General features: G+C 54.0%; 1 protein-coding gene across 1 annotated transcript in view; it reads right to left on the bottom strand.

Moving 5' to 3' along the window:
• LOC142923449 (uncharacterized) overlaps positions 1-9,137 on the bottom strand; it is a gene marked incomplete at its 3' end in the record, with an annotated part of 52,288 nt that extends 43,151 nt beyond the window's left edge. Inside the window, exon 1 of the mRNA XM_076064563.1 lies at positions 8,695-9,137. The remainder of the gene's footprint in view (positions 1-8,694) is intronic.
• Positions 9,138-14,822: the final 5,685 nt, after the last annotated feature.

The raw sequence follows: 14,822 nt of genomic DNA, 5'->3' as shown, positions 1-14,822 counted from the left end.
TGGTGACCCCTCCACCTTCAATTAATCACCGCTAAACCACGTCTAAAATATCTAGTTAACAAGCTTGTACCGGAGGCCCCGGGGGGCCAGGCGTCTATGACGTCTCCTGGCCAAACCCCAATTGGCGGAGCCAGGAGATTGAATAACTACCCTCGGGGCTCCTCCAGAAACAACGAAAAGCCACTACGGGTGGCCACGTGGAATGTTCGAACGCTCACTGCGGAGGAGAGGCTGCCACTCCTCTGTCCGGAGCTGGACCGGTACCGCCTGGATCTCTGCGGTATTCAGGAGGTCCGGTGGACCGGCTCTGGCTCCTGCCACCATGAGGGGTGGACAGTCCTCTACTCGGGGCAGCAGACTGTCAAACAACAGGGTGTGGCTCTTCTTTTGAACAAAAGAATGAAGGGGGCGTGGGAGCGTAGCGGTGAGGTGTGGGAAGCTGTAAGCCCCAGGCTAATTTTGGCTCGCCTTCCCATCAACCAGAGATTCGAGGAGTGGTGGTCGTGGTTACTTATGCCCCCACTGAACACGGACATCCGTGGAGGGATGCAGGCAAAGCCGATGAGTCAGATGCCTTCTATGACCTCCTGTCACAGGTGCTGGCTAAAGTGGCCCCTCGGGATAGAGTCATCATGTTGGGTGACTTCAATGCCCGAGTTGGTCATGATGCTGGCACCTGGTCTGGAGTGATTGGAAGGCATGGGCCAGATCAGCTCAAAAACAACGGCAGGAGGCTGCTATATTTTTTGGAGCCCATGGGTTTGTAATTACCAACACGCTGTTCCAGCATAGGCGCATCCACACAACATCATGGATGCATGCCGGGTCCAAGCAAGAACATCTGCTGGACTACATAGTGACGGAACATCGGATGTGGGCCCATGTCCTTGACACCAGGACCTACCGTGGAGTTGATCTGCCCTCTGACCATCGACTAGTCATCTGTAAGATGCGCCTGCCATTCTTCCACTCCGGTGGTGGGTGTACACCCAGGACCCCATTCAAACCCTTAGTGGAACGGTCTCAGCTAGCTGATAAAAGTTGCAAGCGAGAATTTCATCGTCGCTTGCGGCTGGGGTTGGCATCGTCCCCGACTCCTCCTGATGTCGAGGGTAAATGGGCGAGGTTTAGGACTGTGACTCATGAAGCTGCAATGGCTGCTTTGGGTATGCGGTCCAGACCTCCCCAGAGACCCTGGCTGACAGAGGAGGTGTTCAAGCTGGCTGAGTAAAAGCGACAGGCCCACTGTCATCGGCTACAGAATCCCACGTCAGAGAATGAGGAGGCTCACCGCAGCCTTCGCTCGGAGGTTCAGAGAGCCGTGAGGCGCTGCAAGGATGGGTGGTGGTCGTGGGTTGCTGAGGAGATGGAGTCTGCCTCAATGGCCCGCGATCACAAATTGCTCTTTAATTTCATCAAAAAAGTAACCTGCAGCGCCACACCTATTACCATCATTAGGGGAAAAAATGGTGATCCAATCTCCGAACCCCAGGAACAGGTTTGCAGATTTGCTGAGCATTTCTGTGAGGTCCTGGGGGAGGGAAAATCCCTCAGCCTGGAAAACATCGTGGCACAAAGTGGGGATGACCCTACTGAGGCTGCGGTGCCTCAAATATTGGAAGAAGTCACCCCCTGTGAGTGGCTGGCTGAGGTGCCATCTGTTGAGGAAGTACTGAAGGCGATCCAGAGTCTGAGACCAGGAAAGGCACCGGGTAGAGATGATCTCCCAAGCGAAATGCTGAGGGAGGGTGGCGTTTGTGCACAGATTGCCCTACATGACATCATAACAACAGTCTGGACCACTGGACGGGTTCCGCAGGATTGGAAGGATGCCCTGGTGGTCCCTCTTTTTAAGAAGGGGGACCGCACAGACTGTAACAACTACAGGGGCATCTCACTCCTCAGTGTGCCGGGAAAGGTCCTGGCAAGGATTATTCAACATCGCCTTGCCAGGCACGCTGAGGAGAGGCTTGCAGAGCCCCAATGCGGTTTCAGGAAAGGGCGGTCCTGCACAGATGCCATATTTTCTGTCCGTCTGCTACAGCAGAGGTGTAGGGAATTCCAACAAGACCTACATCTCTGCTTTATTGACCTGGTCAAGGCCTATGATACCATCAGTAGGCCTGGGCTCTAGGTTGTTCTTCATGCTTTTGGAGTCCATGACCCTCTGCTCATGATCATTAAGGACCTTCATGATGGTGAGCGGGCCCGGGTAAAACTACGTGGCCGGGAGTCGGAGCGATTCCCTGTACACCTTGGGGTGCGACAGGGATGTCCTCTGGCTCCCACATTATTTAACATCTATTTTGACCACGTAGTTCGTGAAGCCTTCAATAGCTGTACCGGGGGAATCTCCATATGGTACAGATATAATGGGAGGCTAATCAATGCCCGGGTGCGGTCAAGGGATGGCTCCCTATTGCTCAACCACGTTATGTATGCTGATGATTTGGTAATAGCTGCTCAGTCAGAGGAGGAGTTGGAGACGCTGCTGCTGAGACTGGAGCGTGCCACTAAGAGGTGGGGCCTTACCATCAGCCCCACCAAAACTAAGCACCTGCCTGGGTATTTTGTACCATCGGACACTCCACCCCCACAACTCCCAATCGGTGATGGGGCAGTTGTGGAGAGAGTGGAGAGTTTCCCATACCTGGGCAGTGTGCTTATGACTGGCTCCAGTTTAACAGCAGAGGTCTCACTCCGAATCAGTCGAGCGGCAATATCTTTTCATCGGTTGCGTAACGCTGTGTGGAAGCTACCTGGTCTGTCGCTCCGCACTAAGCTTCAGGTCTTCTCGGCCACGGTCATTCCCTCCCTTCTCTACGCTTGCGAAACGTGGACCCCCCTAATGGAACATCTTCGCCAGTTAGAAACATTTAGGCTGGCCTGCCTACGATCCATCCTGGGTTTAACCAGACTGGATTGTGTGAGGAGCTCACAAATCCTTGAAAGATCTGGGCAAGGTCCCATCGGTGAGCTCCTCCGGCGGGCAAGGCTGCGATGGCTGGGTCATGTAGCCCGCATGCCCAGCCACCGCATGCCGAAAGAGCTTTTGTTCGGCCGGATCGAGGGGGCTAAGCGGGCGCGGCATGGGCTAGAAAAGAGATGGAGTGATGTGGTACAGGAGGATGTGGAGCTGAGTGGACTTGCTGATGACCGGTACCAGCGGTGTCAAGATCGGCCTCTGTGGAGGAGGCTCGTGAAGGACGCTACTGGGCAGTTGGAGGCAGTCGCCCTCCAACAACAACGGAGGGCGTAGGAGCGACGCTCACAACAATGAGCGGAGCGCCGGGTGGCTAAAGCACAGCAGGTTGGCACAGTAGGGGTCACAGGTGGTGCATCAGCCAGCCATCTCAGTCAGTCGACCCGTGGCACCTGGGTCTGCCCAAAGACCTCCTGCCAGCGGGCGTTCGACACTTCACGTGGCCTCAGGGTGCACATAGCCTGGCACAAGTGTCGTGGTGACGTCCCCGCCACTTAGTGGCGAATGGCGGTTGTTGTTGTTGTGTATGTGTGTATGTATGAGTGGTGTATGTATATATGTATATGTGTCTACCTGTGTGTGTGTGTATGTGTGTATGTATGTGTGTATGTGTGTGTATGTATGATGTATATATGTGTGTGTGTCTACCTGTGTGTGTAGCTGAGCTCCGTGAGGCACCAGGAGGAGGTTCCTGGCCGCCAGCTCTGCCGCTATGTGTGTGTGTATGTATGTGTGTGTATGTGTGTGTATGTGTGTGTATGTGTGTGTATGTGTGCGTATGTGTGTGTGTATGTGTGTGTATGTGTGTGTATGAGTGGTGTATGTATGATGTATATGTGTCTACCTGTGTATGTATGTGTGTATGTGTGTGTGTGTATGTGTGTGTATGTGTGTATATGTGTATGTGTGTATATATATGAGTCTACCTGTCTACCTGTGTATGTATGTGTGTATGTGTGTATGTGTGTGTGTGTATGTATGTGTATGTGTGTGTGTGTATGTGTGTGTATATGTGTATGATGTGTATGTGTCTACCTGAGTGTGTAGCTGAGCTCCGTGAGGCACCAGGAGGAGGTTCCTGGCCGCCAGCTCCGCCTCTATGTGTGAGTGTGTGTATGTGTGTGTGTGTGTATGTGTGTGTATGTGTGTGTATGTGTGTGTGTCTACCTGTGTGTATGTGTGTATGTGTGTGTGTATGTTTGTGTGTGTATGTATGTGTATGTGTGTATGTATGATGTATATATGATGTGTATGTGTCTACCTGTGTGTGAGTAGTGTATGATGTATATATGTGTCTACCTGTGTGTGTATGTGTGTGTATGTATGATGTAGTCCGGCAAAACAACCCCCTACCTCCTCGCGGTGCCGGATGGGCAACTCTGTCGTGGACAGCGCTGTGGGGGGAGATCCAATTTTGATTGGCTCCTCCCCTCATGGCATATGTGTCCACCACAGGGGCTAAACGGGGGCTCTGGACGGGTGCGAGGGGCTGGTAACCCCTCCACCTTCAATTAATTACCACGAAACTACGAATTAAACTGAAATATGTAACAACTAAGCTTGTGCCGGAGGCCCCGGGGGGCCAGGCGTCTATGACGTCTCCTGGCCAAACCCCAATTGGCGGAGCCAGGAGATTGAATACCTACCCTCGGGGCTACTCCAGAAACAACGAAAAGCCACTACGGTTGGCCACGTGGAATGTTCGAACGCTCACTGCAGAGGAGAGGCTGCCACTCCTCTGTCGGGAGCTGGACCGGTACCGCCTGGATCTATGCGGCATTCAGGAGGTCCGGTGGACCGGCTCTGGCTCCTGCCACCATGAGGGGTGGACAGTCCTCTACTCGGGGCAGCAGACTGCCAAACAACAGGGTGTGGGTCTTCTTTTGAACAAAAGAATGAAGGGGGCGTGGGAGCGTGGCGGTGAGGTGTGGGAAGCTGTAAGCCCCAGGCTACTTTGGGCTCGCCTTCCCATCAACCGGAGGCGAGGAATGGTGGTCGTGGTTACTTATGCCCCCACCGAAGATGAACATCCGTGGAGGGATGCAGGCAAAGCCGATGAGTCAGATGCCTTCTATGACCTCCTGTCACAGGTGCTGGCTAAAGTGGCCCCTCGGGATAGAGTCATCATGTTGGGTGACTTCAATGCCCGAGTTGGTCATGATACTGGCACCTAGTCTGGAGTGATTGGAGGGCATGGGCCAGATCAGCTCAATAACAACGGTAGGAGGCTGCTAGATTTTTGTGCAGCCCATGGGCTTGTAATTACCAACACGCTGTTCCGGCATCGGCGCATCCACACAACATCATGGATGCATGCCGGGTCCAAGCAAGAACATCTGCTGGACTACATAGTGACGGACCAGCGAATGCGAGCCCATGTCCTTGACACCAGGACCTACCGTGGAGCTGATCTGCCCTCTGACCATCGACTAGTCATCTGTAAGATGCGCCTGCCATTCTTCCACTCCGGTGGTGGGTGTACACCCAGGACCCCATTCCAACCTAAAGTGGCCTGGTCTCAGTTATCTGATGAAAGTTGCAAGCAAGAATTTCATCATCGCTTGCGGCTGGGATTGGCATCGTCCCCGACTCCTCCTGATGTCGAGGGTAAATGGGCGAGGTTTAGGACTGTGACTCATGCAGCTGCAATGGCTGCTTTGGGTACGCGGTCCAGACCTCCCCAGACACCCTGGATGACAGAGGAGTTGTTCAGGATGGTTGAGAAAAAGCGACAGGCCCACTGTCATCGGCTACAGAATCCCACGTCAGAGAATGAGGAGGCTTACCGCAGCCTTCGCTCGGAGGTTCGGAGAGCCGTGAGGCGCTGCAAGGATGGGTGGTGGTCGTGGGTTGCTGAGGAGATGGAGTCTGCCTCAGTGGCCCGTGATCACAAATCTCTATTTAACTCCATCAAAAAAGTAACCTGCAGCGCCACACCTATTACCATCATTAGGGGAAAAAACGGTGATCCAATTTCCGACCCCCAGGAACAGGTTTGCAGATTTGCTGAGCATTTCTGTGAGGTCCTGGGGGAGGGAAAATCCCTCAGCCAGGAAAACATCGTGGCACAAAGTGAGGATGACCCTGCTGAGGCTGCGGTGCCTCAAATATTGGATGAAGTCACCCCCTGTGAGTGGCTGGCTGAGGTGCCAGCTGCTGATGAAGTATTGAAGGCGATCCGGAGTCTGAGACCAGGAAAGGCAGCGGGCAGAGATGATCTCCCAAGCGAAATGCTGAGGGAGGGTGGCGTTTGTGCACAGACTGCCCTATATGACATCATAACAACAGTCTGGACCACTGGACGGGTTCCGCAGGATTGGAAGGATGCCCTGGTGGTCCCCCTTTTTAAGAAGGGGGACCGCACAGACTGTAACAACTACAGGGGCATCTCACTCCTCAGTGTGCCGGGAAAGGTCCTGGCAAGGATTATTCAGCATCGCCTTGCCAGGCACGCTGAGGAGAGGCTTGCGGAGCCCCAATGCGGTTTCAGGAAAGGGCGGTCCTGCACAGATGCCATATTTTCTGTCCGTCTGCTACAGCAGAGGTGTAGGGAATTCCAACAAGACCTACATCTCTGCTTTATTGACCTGGTCAAGGCCTATGATACCATCAGTAGGCCTGGGCTCTGGGTCGTTCTTCGTGCTTTTGGAGTACCTGACCCTCTGCTCACGATCATTAAGGACCTTCATGATGGTGAGCGGGCCCGGGTAAAACTACGTGGCCGGGAGTCAGAGCCATTCCCTGTACACCTTGGGGTGCGACAGGGATGTCCTCTGGCTCCCACATTATTTAACATCTATTTTGACCACGTAGTTCGTGAAGCCTTCAATAGCTGTACTGGGGGAATCTCCATATGGTACAGATATAATGGGAGGCTAATCGATGCCCGGGTGCGGTCAAGGGATGGCTCCCTATTGCTCAACCACGTTATGTATGCTGATGACTTGGTAATAGCTGCTCAGTCAGAGGAGGAGTTGGAGACGCTGCTGCTGAGACTGGAGCGTGCCACTAAGAGGTGGGGCCTTACCATCAGCCCCACCAAAACTAAGCACCTGCCTGGGTATTTTGTACCATCGGACACTCCACCCCCACAACTCCCAATCGGTGATGGGGCAGTTGTGGAGAGAGTGGAGAGTTTCCCATACCTGGGCAGTGTGCTTATGACTGGCTCCAGTTTAACAGCAGAGGTCTCACTCCGAATCAGTCGAGCGGCAATATCTTTTCATCGGTTGCGTAACGCTGTGTGGAAGCTACCTGGTCTGTCGCTCCGCACTAAGCTTCAGGTCTTCTCGGCCACGGTCATTCCCTCCCTTCTCTACGCTTGCGAAACGTGGACCCCCCTAATGGAACATCTTCGCCGGTTAGAAACATTTAGGCTGGCCTGCCTACGATCCATCCTGGGTTTAACCAGACTGGATTGTGTGAGGAGCTCACAAATCCTTGAAAGATCTGGGCAGGGTCCCATCGGTGAGCTCCTCCGGCAGGCAAGGCTGCGATGGCTGGGTCATGTAGCCCGCATGCCCAGCCACCGCATGCCGAAACAGCTTTTGTTTGGCCGGATTGAGGGGGCTAAGCGGGCGCGGCACGGGCTAGAGAAGAGATGGAGTGATGTGGTACAGGAGGACGTGGAGCTGAGTGGACTTGCCGATGACTGGTACCAGCGGTGTCAAGATCGGCCTCTGTGGAGGAGGCTCGTGAAGGATGCTACTGGGCAGTTGGAGGCAGTCGCCCTCCAACAACAACGGAGGGCGTAGGAGCGACGCTCACAACAGCGAGCGGAGCGCCGGGTGGCTAAAGCACAGCAGGTTGGCACAGTAGGGGGCACAGGTGGTGCATCAGCCAGTCATCTCAGTCAGTCGACCCGTGGCACCTGGGTCTGCCCCGTGACCTCCTGCCAGCGGGCGTTCGACACTTCACGTGGCCTCAGGGTGCACATAGCCTGGCACAAGCGTCGTGGTGACGTCACCGCCACTTAGTGGCGAATGGCGGTTGTTGTTGTTGTTGTATGATGTATATGTATGTGTGTGTATGTGTGTATGTATATATATGTATGTATGATGTGTATGTGTGTGTATGATGTATATGTATGTGTGTGTCTACCTGTGTGTGTATGTGTGTGTATGTATGATGTATATGTATGTGTGTGTATGTGTGTATGTATATATATGTATGTATGATGTGTATGTGTGTGTATGATGTATATATGTATATATGTGTCTACCTGTGTGTGTATGTGTGTGTATGTATGATGTATATGTATGTGTGTGTATGATGTATATGTGTGTCTACCTGTGTGTGTATGTATGTGTGTATGAGTGGTGTATGTGTCTACCTGTGTGTGTATGTAGTGTGTATGTAGTGTGTATGTTTATATATATGATGTATATGTGTCTACCTGTGTATATATGATGTATATGTGTCTACCTGTGTGTGTAGCTGAGCTCCGTGAGGCACCAGGAGGAGGTTCCTGGCCGCCAGCTCCGCCTCTATGTGTGTGTGTGTGTATGTGATGTATATGTATGTGTGTATGTATGTTTATATATATGATGTATATGTGTATGAGTCCACCTGTGTGTGTATGTATGTGTGTATGAGTGGTGTATGTGTCTACCTGTGTGTGAGTATGTGTGTATGATGTATATATATGTATGATGTATATGTGTCTACCTGAGTGTATGATGTGTATATATGATGTATATATATGTGTCCACCTGTGTGTGTAGCTGAGCTCCGAGAGGCACCAGGAGGAGGTTCCTGGCCGCCAGCTCCGCCGCTATGTGTGAGTATATGTATGTGTGTGTGTATGTATGTGTGTATGTGTGTGTATGTGTGTGTGTGTATGTATATATATGATGTATATGAGTCTACCTGTGTGTGTATGTGTGTATGTATGATGTGTGTGTGTCTACCTGTGTATGTGTGTATGTATGATGTATGTGTGTCTACCTGTGTGTGTATGTTTATATATATGATGTATATGTGTCTACCTGTGTATATATGATGTATATGTGTGTCTACCTGAGTGTGTATGTGTATGTATGAGTGTATGATGTATGTATGATGTATATATATGTGTGTCTACCTGAGTGTGTAGCTGAGCTCCGAGAGGCACCAGGAGGAGGTTCCTGGCCGCCAGCTCCGCCGCTATGTGTGTGTGTATGTATGTGTGTGTGTATGTATGTGTGTGTATGTGTCTGTGTATGTGTGTGTGTGTATGTGTGTGTATGTGTATGATGTATGTATGATGTATATGTGTGTCTACCTGTGTGTATGTTTATATATATGATGTATATGTGTCTACCTGTGTATATATGATGTATATGTGTCTACCTGTGTGTGTATGTGTGTGTATGATGTATGTATGATGTATATATGATGTATGTATATGAGTCTACCTGTGTGTGTAGCTGAGCTCCGAGAGGCACCAGGAGGAGGTTCCTGGCCGCCAGCTCCGCCTCTATGAGTGAGTGTGTATGTGTGTGTATGTGTGTGTGTGTATGTGTGTGTGTATGTGTGTATGTATGATGTATATATGTGTGTGTCTACCTGTGTGTGTATGTGTGTATGTATGATGTATATATGTGTGTGTCTACCTGTGTGTGTAGCTGAGCTCCGAGAGGCACCAGGAGGAGGTTCCTGGCCGCCAGCTCCGCCGCTATGTGTGTGTGTATGTGATGTATGTGTGTATGTATGTGTGTGTATGTGATGTATGTGTGTATGTATGTGTGTGTATGTGTGTATGTGTGTGTGTGTATGATGTATGTATGATGTATATGTGTGTCTACCTGTGTGTGTATGTATATATATGTAGTGTATGATGTGTATGAGTCTACCTGTGTGTGTATGTGTGTGTATGATGTATGTATGATGTATATATGTATATATGTGTCTACCTGTGTGTGTGTGTATGTGTGTGTATGTGTGTATGTATATATGATGTATATGTGTGTCTACCTGTGTGTGTATGTATATATATGTAGTGTATGATGTGTATGAGTCTACCTGTGTGTGTATGTGTGTGTATGATGTATGTATGATGTATATATGATGTATATATGTATATGTGTCTACCTGTGTGTGTAGCTGAGCTCCGAGAGGCACCAGGAGGAGGTTCCTGGCCGCCAGCTCCGCCTCTATGAGTGAGTGTGTATGTGTATGTGTGTGTATGATGTATGTATGATGTATATATGATGTATATGTGTCTACCTGTGTGTGTATGTGTGTGTATGATGTATGTATGATGTATATATGTATATGTGTGTCTACCTGTGTGTGTGTGTATGTGTGTGTATGTATGATGTGTATGTGTGTGTCTACCTGTGTATGTATGTGTGTATGTGTGTGTATGATGTATATGTGTATGATGTATATGTGTCTACCTGTGTGTGTAGCTGAGCTCCGAGAGGCACCAGGAGGAGGTTCCTGGCCGCCAGCTCCGCCTCTATGAGTGAGTGTGTGTGTGTATGTGTGTGTATGATGTATATATATGAGTCCACCTGTGTGTGTATGTATGATGTATATATGTGTGTGTGTCTACCTGTGTGTGTAGCTGAGCTCCGAGAGGCACCAGGAGGAGGTTCCTGGCCGCCAGCTCTGCCCCTATGTGTGAGTGTGTGTGTATGTTTATATATATGATGTATATGTGTCTACCTGTGTATATATGATGTATATATATGAGTCTACCTGTGTGTGTAGCTGAGCTCCGAGAGGCACCAGGAGGAGGTTCCTGGCCGCCAGCTCCGCCTCTATGTGTGTGTGTGTATGTGTGTGTATGATGTATATATATGAGTCCACCTGTGTGTGTATGTATGATGTATATATGTGTGTGTGTCTACCTGTGTGTGTATGTATGTAGTGTATGATGTATATATATGTGTCTACCTGTGTGTGAGTATGTGTGTATGATGTATATATATGTAGTGTATGATGTATATGAGTTTACCTGTGTGTGTATGTGTGTGTATGATGTATGTATGATGTATATATGTGTGTGTGTCTACCTGAGTGTGTAGCTGAGCTCCGAGAGGCACCAGGAGGAGGTTCCTGGCCGCCAGCTCTGCCGCTATGTGTGTGTATGATGTATGTATGATGTATATATGATGTATATGAGTCCACCTGTGTGTGTAGCTGAGCTCCGAGAGGCACCAGGAGGAGGTTCCTGGCCGCCAGCTCCGCCGCACGGCCCCGGACCTCCTCCAAGCGCCGCCGCCGCTGGCGCCGCCTCCCCCCGCCGCCTCCAGGCCCCGCCCCTCACGCAGGCGCGTGGCCAGCCCCTCCAGGCTGGGGGTGGGTGGGGAGTGAGTGGGTGGGTGAGTGAGTGGGTGGGTGAGTGAGTGGGTGAGTGAGTGGGTGGGTGAGTGGGTGGGTGGGTGGGTGAGTGGGTGAGTGAGTGGGTGAGTGGGTGAGTGGGTGAGTGAGTGAGTGGGTGAGTGGGTGAGTGAGTGAGTGAGTAAGTGAGTGAGTGGGTGAGTGAGTGAGTAAGTGAGTGAGTGGGTGAGTGAGTGGGTGAGTGAGTGAGTGGGTGGGTGGGTGAGTGGGTGAGTGAGTGGGTGGGTGAGTAAGTGAGTGGGTGAGTGAGTGAGTGGGTGAGTGAGTAACTGAGTGGGTGAGTGAGTGAGTGGGTGAGTGAGTAAGTGAGTGGGTGAGTGAGTGAGTGGGTAAGTGGGTGGGTGGGTGAGTTGAGTGAGTGGGTGGGTGGGTGAGTGAGTGTATGATTGAGTGAGTGTATGAGTGAGTGTATGAGTGAGTGAGTGTATGAGTGAGTGTATGAGTGAGTGAGTGTATGAGTGAGTGAGTGTATGAGTGAGTGAGTGTATGAGTGAGTGTATGAATGAGTGTATGAGTGAGTGAGTGTATGAGTGAGTGAGTGTATGAGTGAGTGTATGAGTGAGTGAGTGTATGAGTGAGTGAGTGTATGAGTGAGTGAGTGTATGAGTGAGTGTATGAATGAGTGTATGAGTGAGTGAGTGTATGAGTGAGTGAGTGTATGAGTGAGTGTATGAGTGAGTGTATGAGTGAGTGTATGAGTGAGTGAGTGTATGAGTGAGTGTATGAGTGAGTGAGTGTATGAGTGTATGAGTGAGTGAGTGTATGAGTGAGTGAGTGTATGAGTGAGTGTATGAGTGAGTGTATGAGTGAGTGTATGAGTGAGTGAGTGTATGAGTGAGTGTATGAGTGAGTGAGTGTATGAGTGTATGAGTGAGTGAGTGTATGAGTGAGTGAGTGTATGAGTGAGTGTATGAGTGAGTGAGTGTATGAGTGTATGAGTGAGTGAGTGTATGAGTGAGTGAGTGTATTAGTGAGTGTATGAGTGAGTGTATGAGTGAGTGTATGAGTGAGTGAGTGTATGAGTGAGTGTATGAGTGAGTGAGTGTATGAGTGAGTGAGTGTATGAGTGAGTGTATGAGTGAGTGAGTGTATGAGTGAGTGTATGAGTGAGTGAGTGTATGAGTGAGTGAGTGTATGAGTGAGTGTATGAGTGAGTGAGTGAGTGCTGTGTCTGCGTCCCGTACCTGAGGGCACTGGGGCTGGTGATGTCCTCCGCAGGTTTGGAGGGCAGCTGCATCTGGTCCTAAGAGAGAGATAAGAGAGAGATAAGAAGGCCCTGGGGGGCCCTGGGGGCCCTGGGAGGCCCTGGGGGGCCCTGGGGGCTCTGGGAGGCCCTGGGGGCTCTGGGAGGCCCTGGGGGCTCTGGGAGGTTCTGGGAGGCTCTGGGAGGCCCTGGGGGCTCTGGGGGCCCTGGGGGCTCTGGGAGGCCCTGGGAGGCCCTGGGGGCTCTGGGAGGCCCTGGGGGCCCTGGGAGGCCCTGGGGGCCCTGAGGGCTCTGGGGGCTCTGGGAGGCCCTGGGGGGCCTGAGGGCTCTGGAGGCTCTGGGAGGCTCTGGGAGGCCCTGGGGGACCTGGGAGGCCCTGGGGCTCTGGGAGGCCCTGGGGGCTCTGGGGGCCCTGGGAGGCCCTGGGGGCTCTGGGAGGCCCTGGGGGCTCTGGGAGGCCCTGGGGGCTCTGGGAGGCCCTGGGGGCTCTGGGAGGCCCCTGGGAGGCCCTGGGGGCTCTGGGAGGCCCTGGGGGCTCTGGGAGGCTCTGGGAGGCCCTGGGGGCTCTGGGGGCCCTGGGGGCTCTGGGAGGCCCTGGGAGGCCCTGGGGGCTCTGGGAGGCCCTGGGGGCCCTGGGAGGCCCTGGGGGCCCTGAGGGCTCTGGGGGCTCTGGGAGGCCCTGGGGGGCCTGAGGGCTCTGGAGGCTCTGGGAGGCTCTGGGAGGCCCTGGGGGCCCTGGGAGGCCCTGGGGGTTCTGGGAGGCCCTGGGGGCTCTGGGGGCCCTGGGAGGCCCTGGGGGCTCTGGGAGGCCCTGGGGGCTCTGGAGGCCCTGGGGGCTCTGGGGGCTCTGGAGGCCCTGGGGACTCTGGAGGCTCTGGGGGTTCTGGGAGGCTCTGGGGGCTCTGGAGGCCCTGGGGGCTCTGGGAGGCCCTGGGGGCTCTGGGAGGCTCTGGGGGGCTTTGGGGGCTCTGGGAGGCTTTGGGAGGCTCTGGGGGGCTCTGGGAGGCCCTGGGAGGCCCTGGGGGGCCTGAGGGCTCTGGGAGGCTCTTGGAGGCTCTGGGAGGCCCTGGTGGCCCTGGGGGCTCTGGGGGCCCTGGGGGCTCTGGGGGCCCTGGGGGCTCTGGGGGCTTTGGGGGCCCTGGGGGCTCTGGGGGCTCTGGGAGGCTCTGGGGGCTCTGGGAGGCCCTGGGAGGTTCTGGGAGGCCCTGGGAGGCCCTGGGAGGCCCTGGGGGCTCTGGGAGGCCCTGGGAGGCCCTGGGGGCTCTGGGAGGCTCTGGGGGCTCTGGGAGGTTCTGGGGGGCTCTGGGAGGCCCTGGGAGGCCCTGGGAGGCCCTGGGGGCTCTGGGAGGCCCTGGGGGCTCTGGGAGGCCCTGGGAGTCTCCCTCACCGTGGGTAGTGCCGACGTCCCCCCACCACCCCCCCACCACCCCCCCCACCACCGCCCCCACCCCCGCCCCCACCCCCGTGGCCGCCCCCCCGGCTGAGGCGGCTCAGCAGCAGGGAGCCGTCGGCCGCTCCGCTCAGCAGTGCGGCGCCACCACCCACCCACACCAGCGCCGTGACGGGGGCCGGGTGGTGCAGGTTCAGGCGGCACGAGACGGGCGGGGTGGGCAGCCGCGTGGCCGCCGTGGCGGCTCCGGTGGTGGCTCCGGTGGTGGTGGCTCCGGTGGTGGCTCCGGTGGTGGTGGTGGTGGTGGTGGCTCCGGTGGTGGTGGTGGTGGTGGCTCCGGTGGTGGCTCCGGTGGTGGTGGTGGTGGTGGTGGCTCCGGTGGTGGTGGTGGTGGTGGCTCCGGTGGTGGCTTCGGTGGTGGTGGTGGCTCCGGTGGTGGCTCCGGTGGTGGCTCCGGTGGTGGCTCCAGTGGTGGTGGTGGCTCCGGTGGTGGCTCCGGTGGTGGTGGTTGTGGTGGTGGCTCCGGTGGTGGTGGTGGTGGCTCCGGTGGTGGCTCCGGTGGTGGTGGTGGTGGCGGTGGCGATGGCGCCCGCCTCCGAGAAGATCAGCACCTCTCCCTGGGTGGTGCCACACGCCAGCAACTCGCTGTGCGGGCTACACACAGAGACACACACACACAGACAGTGACACACAGTCACACACACACAGTCACACAGTCACACACACAGTCACACACACACAGACACACACACAGTCACACACACACACAGACACACAGACACACACAGACAGACACACACACACAGACACACAGTCACACACACAGACACACACAGTAACACACATACAGTCACACACAGACACACACAGTGACACACACAGACACACACACAGACACACAGAGTCACACACAGACA

The sequence above is a fragment of the Petromyzon marinus genome, unplaced genomic scaffold, assembly GCF_048934315.1.
Source record: "Petromyzon marinus isolate PM22_M1 ecotype Great Lakes invasive population unplaced genomic scaffold, UKy_Petmar_22M1.pri1.0 PM_Scaffold_521, whole genome shotgun sequence".
NCBI classification, from domain to species: domain Eukaryota; kingdom Metazoa; phylum Chordata; class Hyperoartia; order Petromyzontiformes; family Petromyzontidae; genus Petromyzon; species Petromyzon marinus.
Note: the sequence above shows the minus strand (reverse complement) of the source record. Positions and strands in the feature narration are given on the sequence as shown.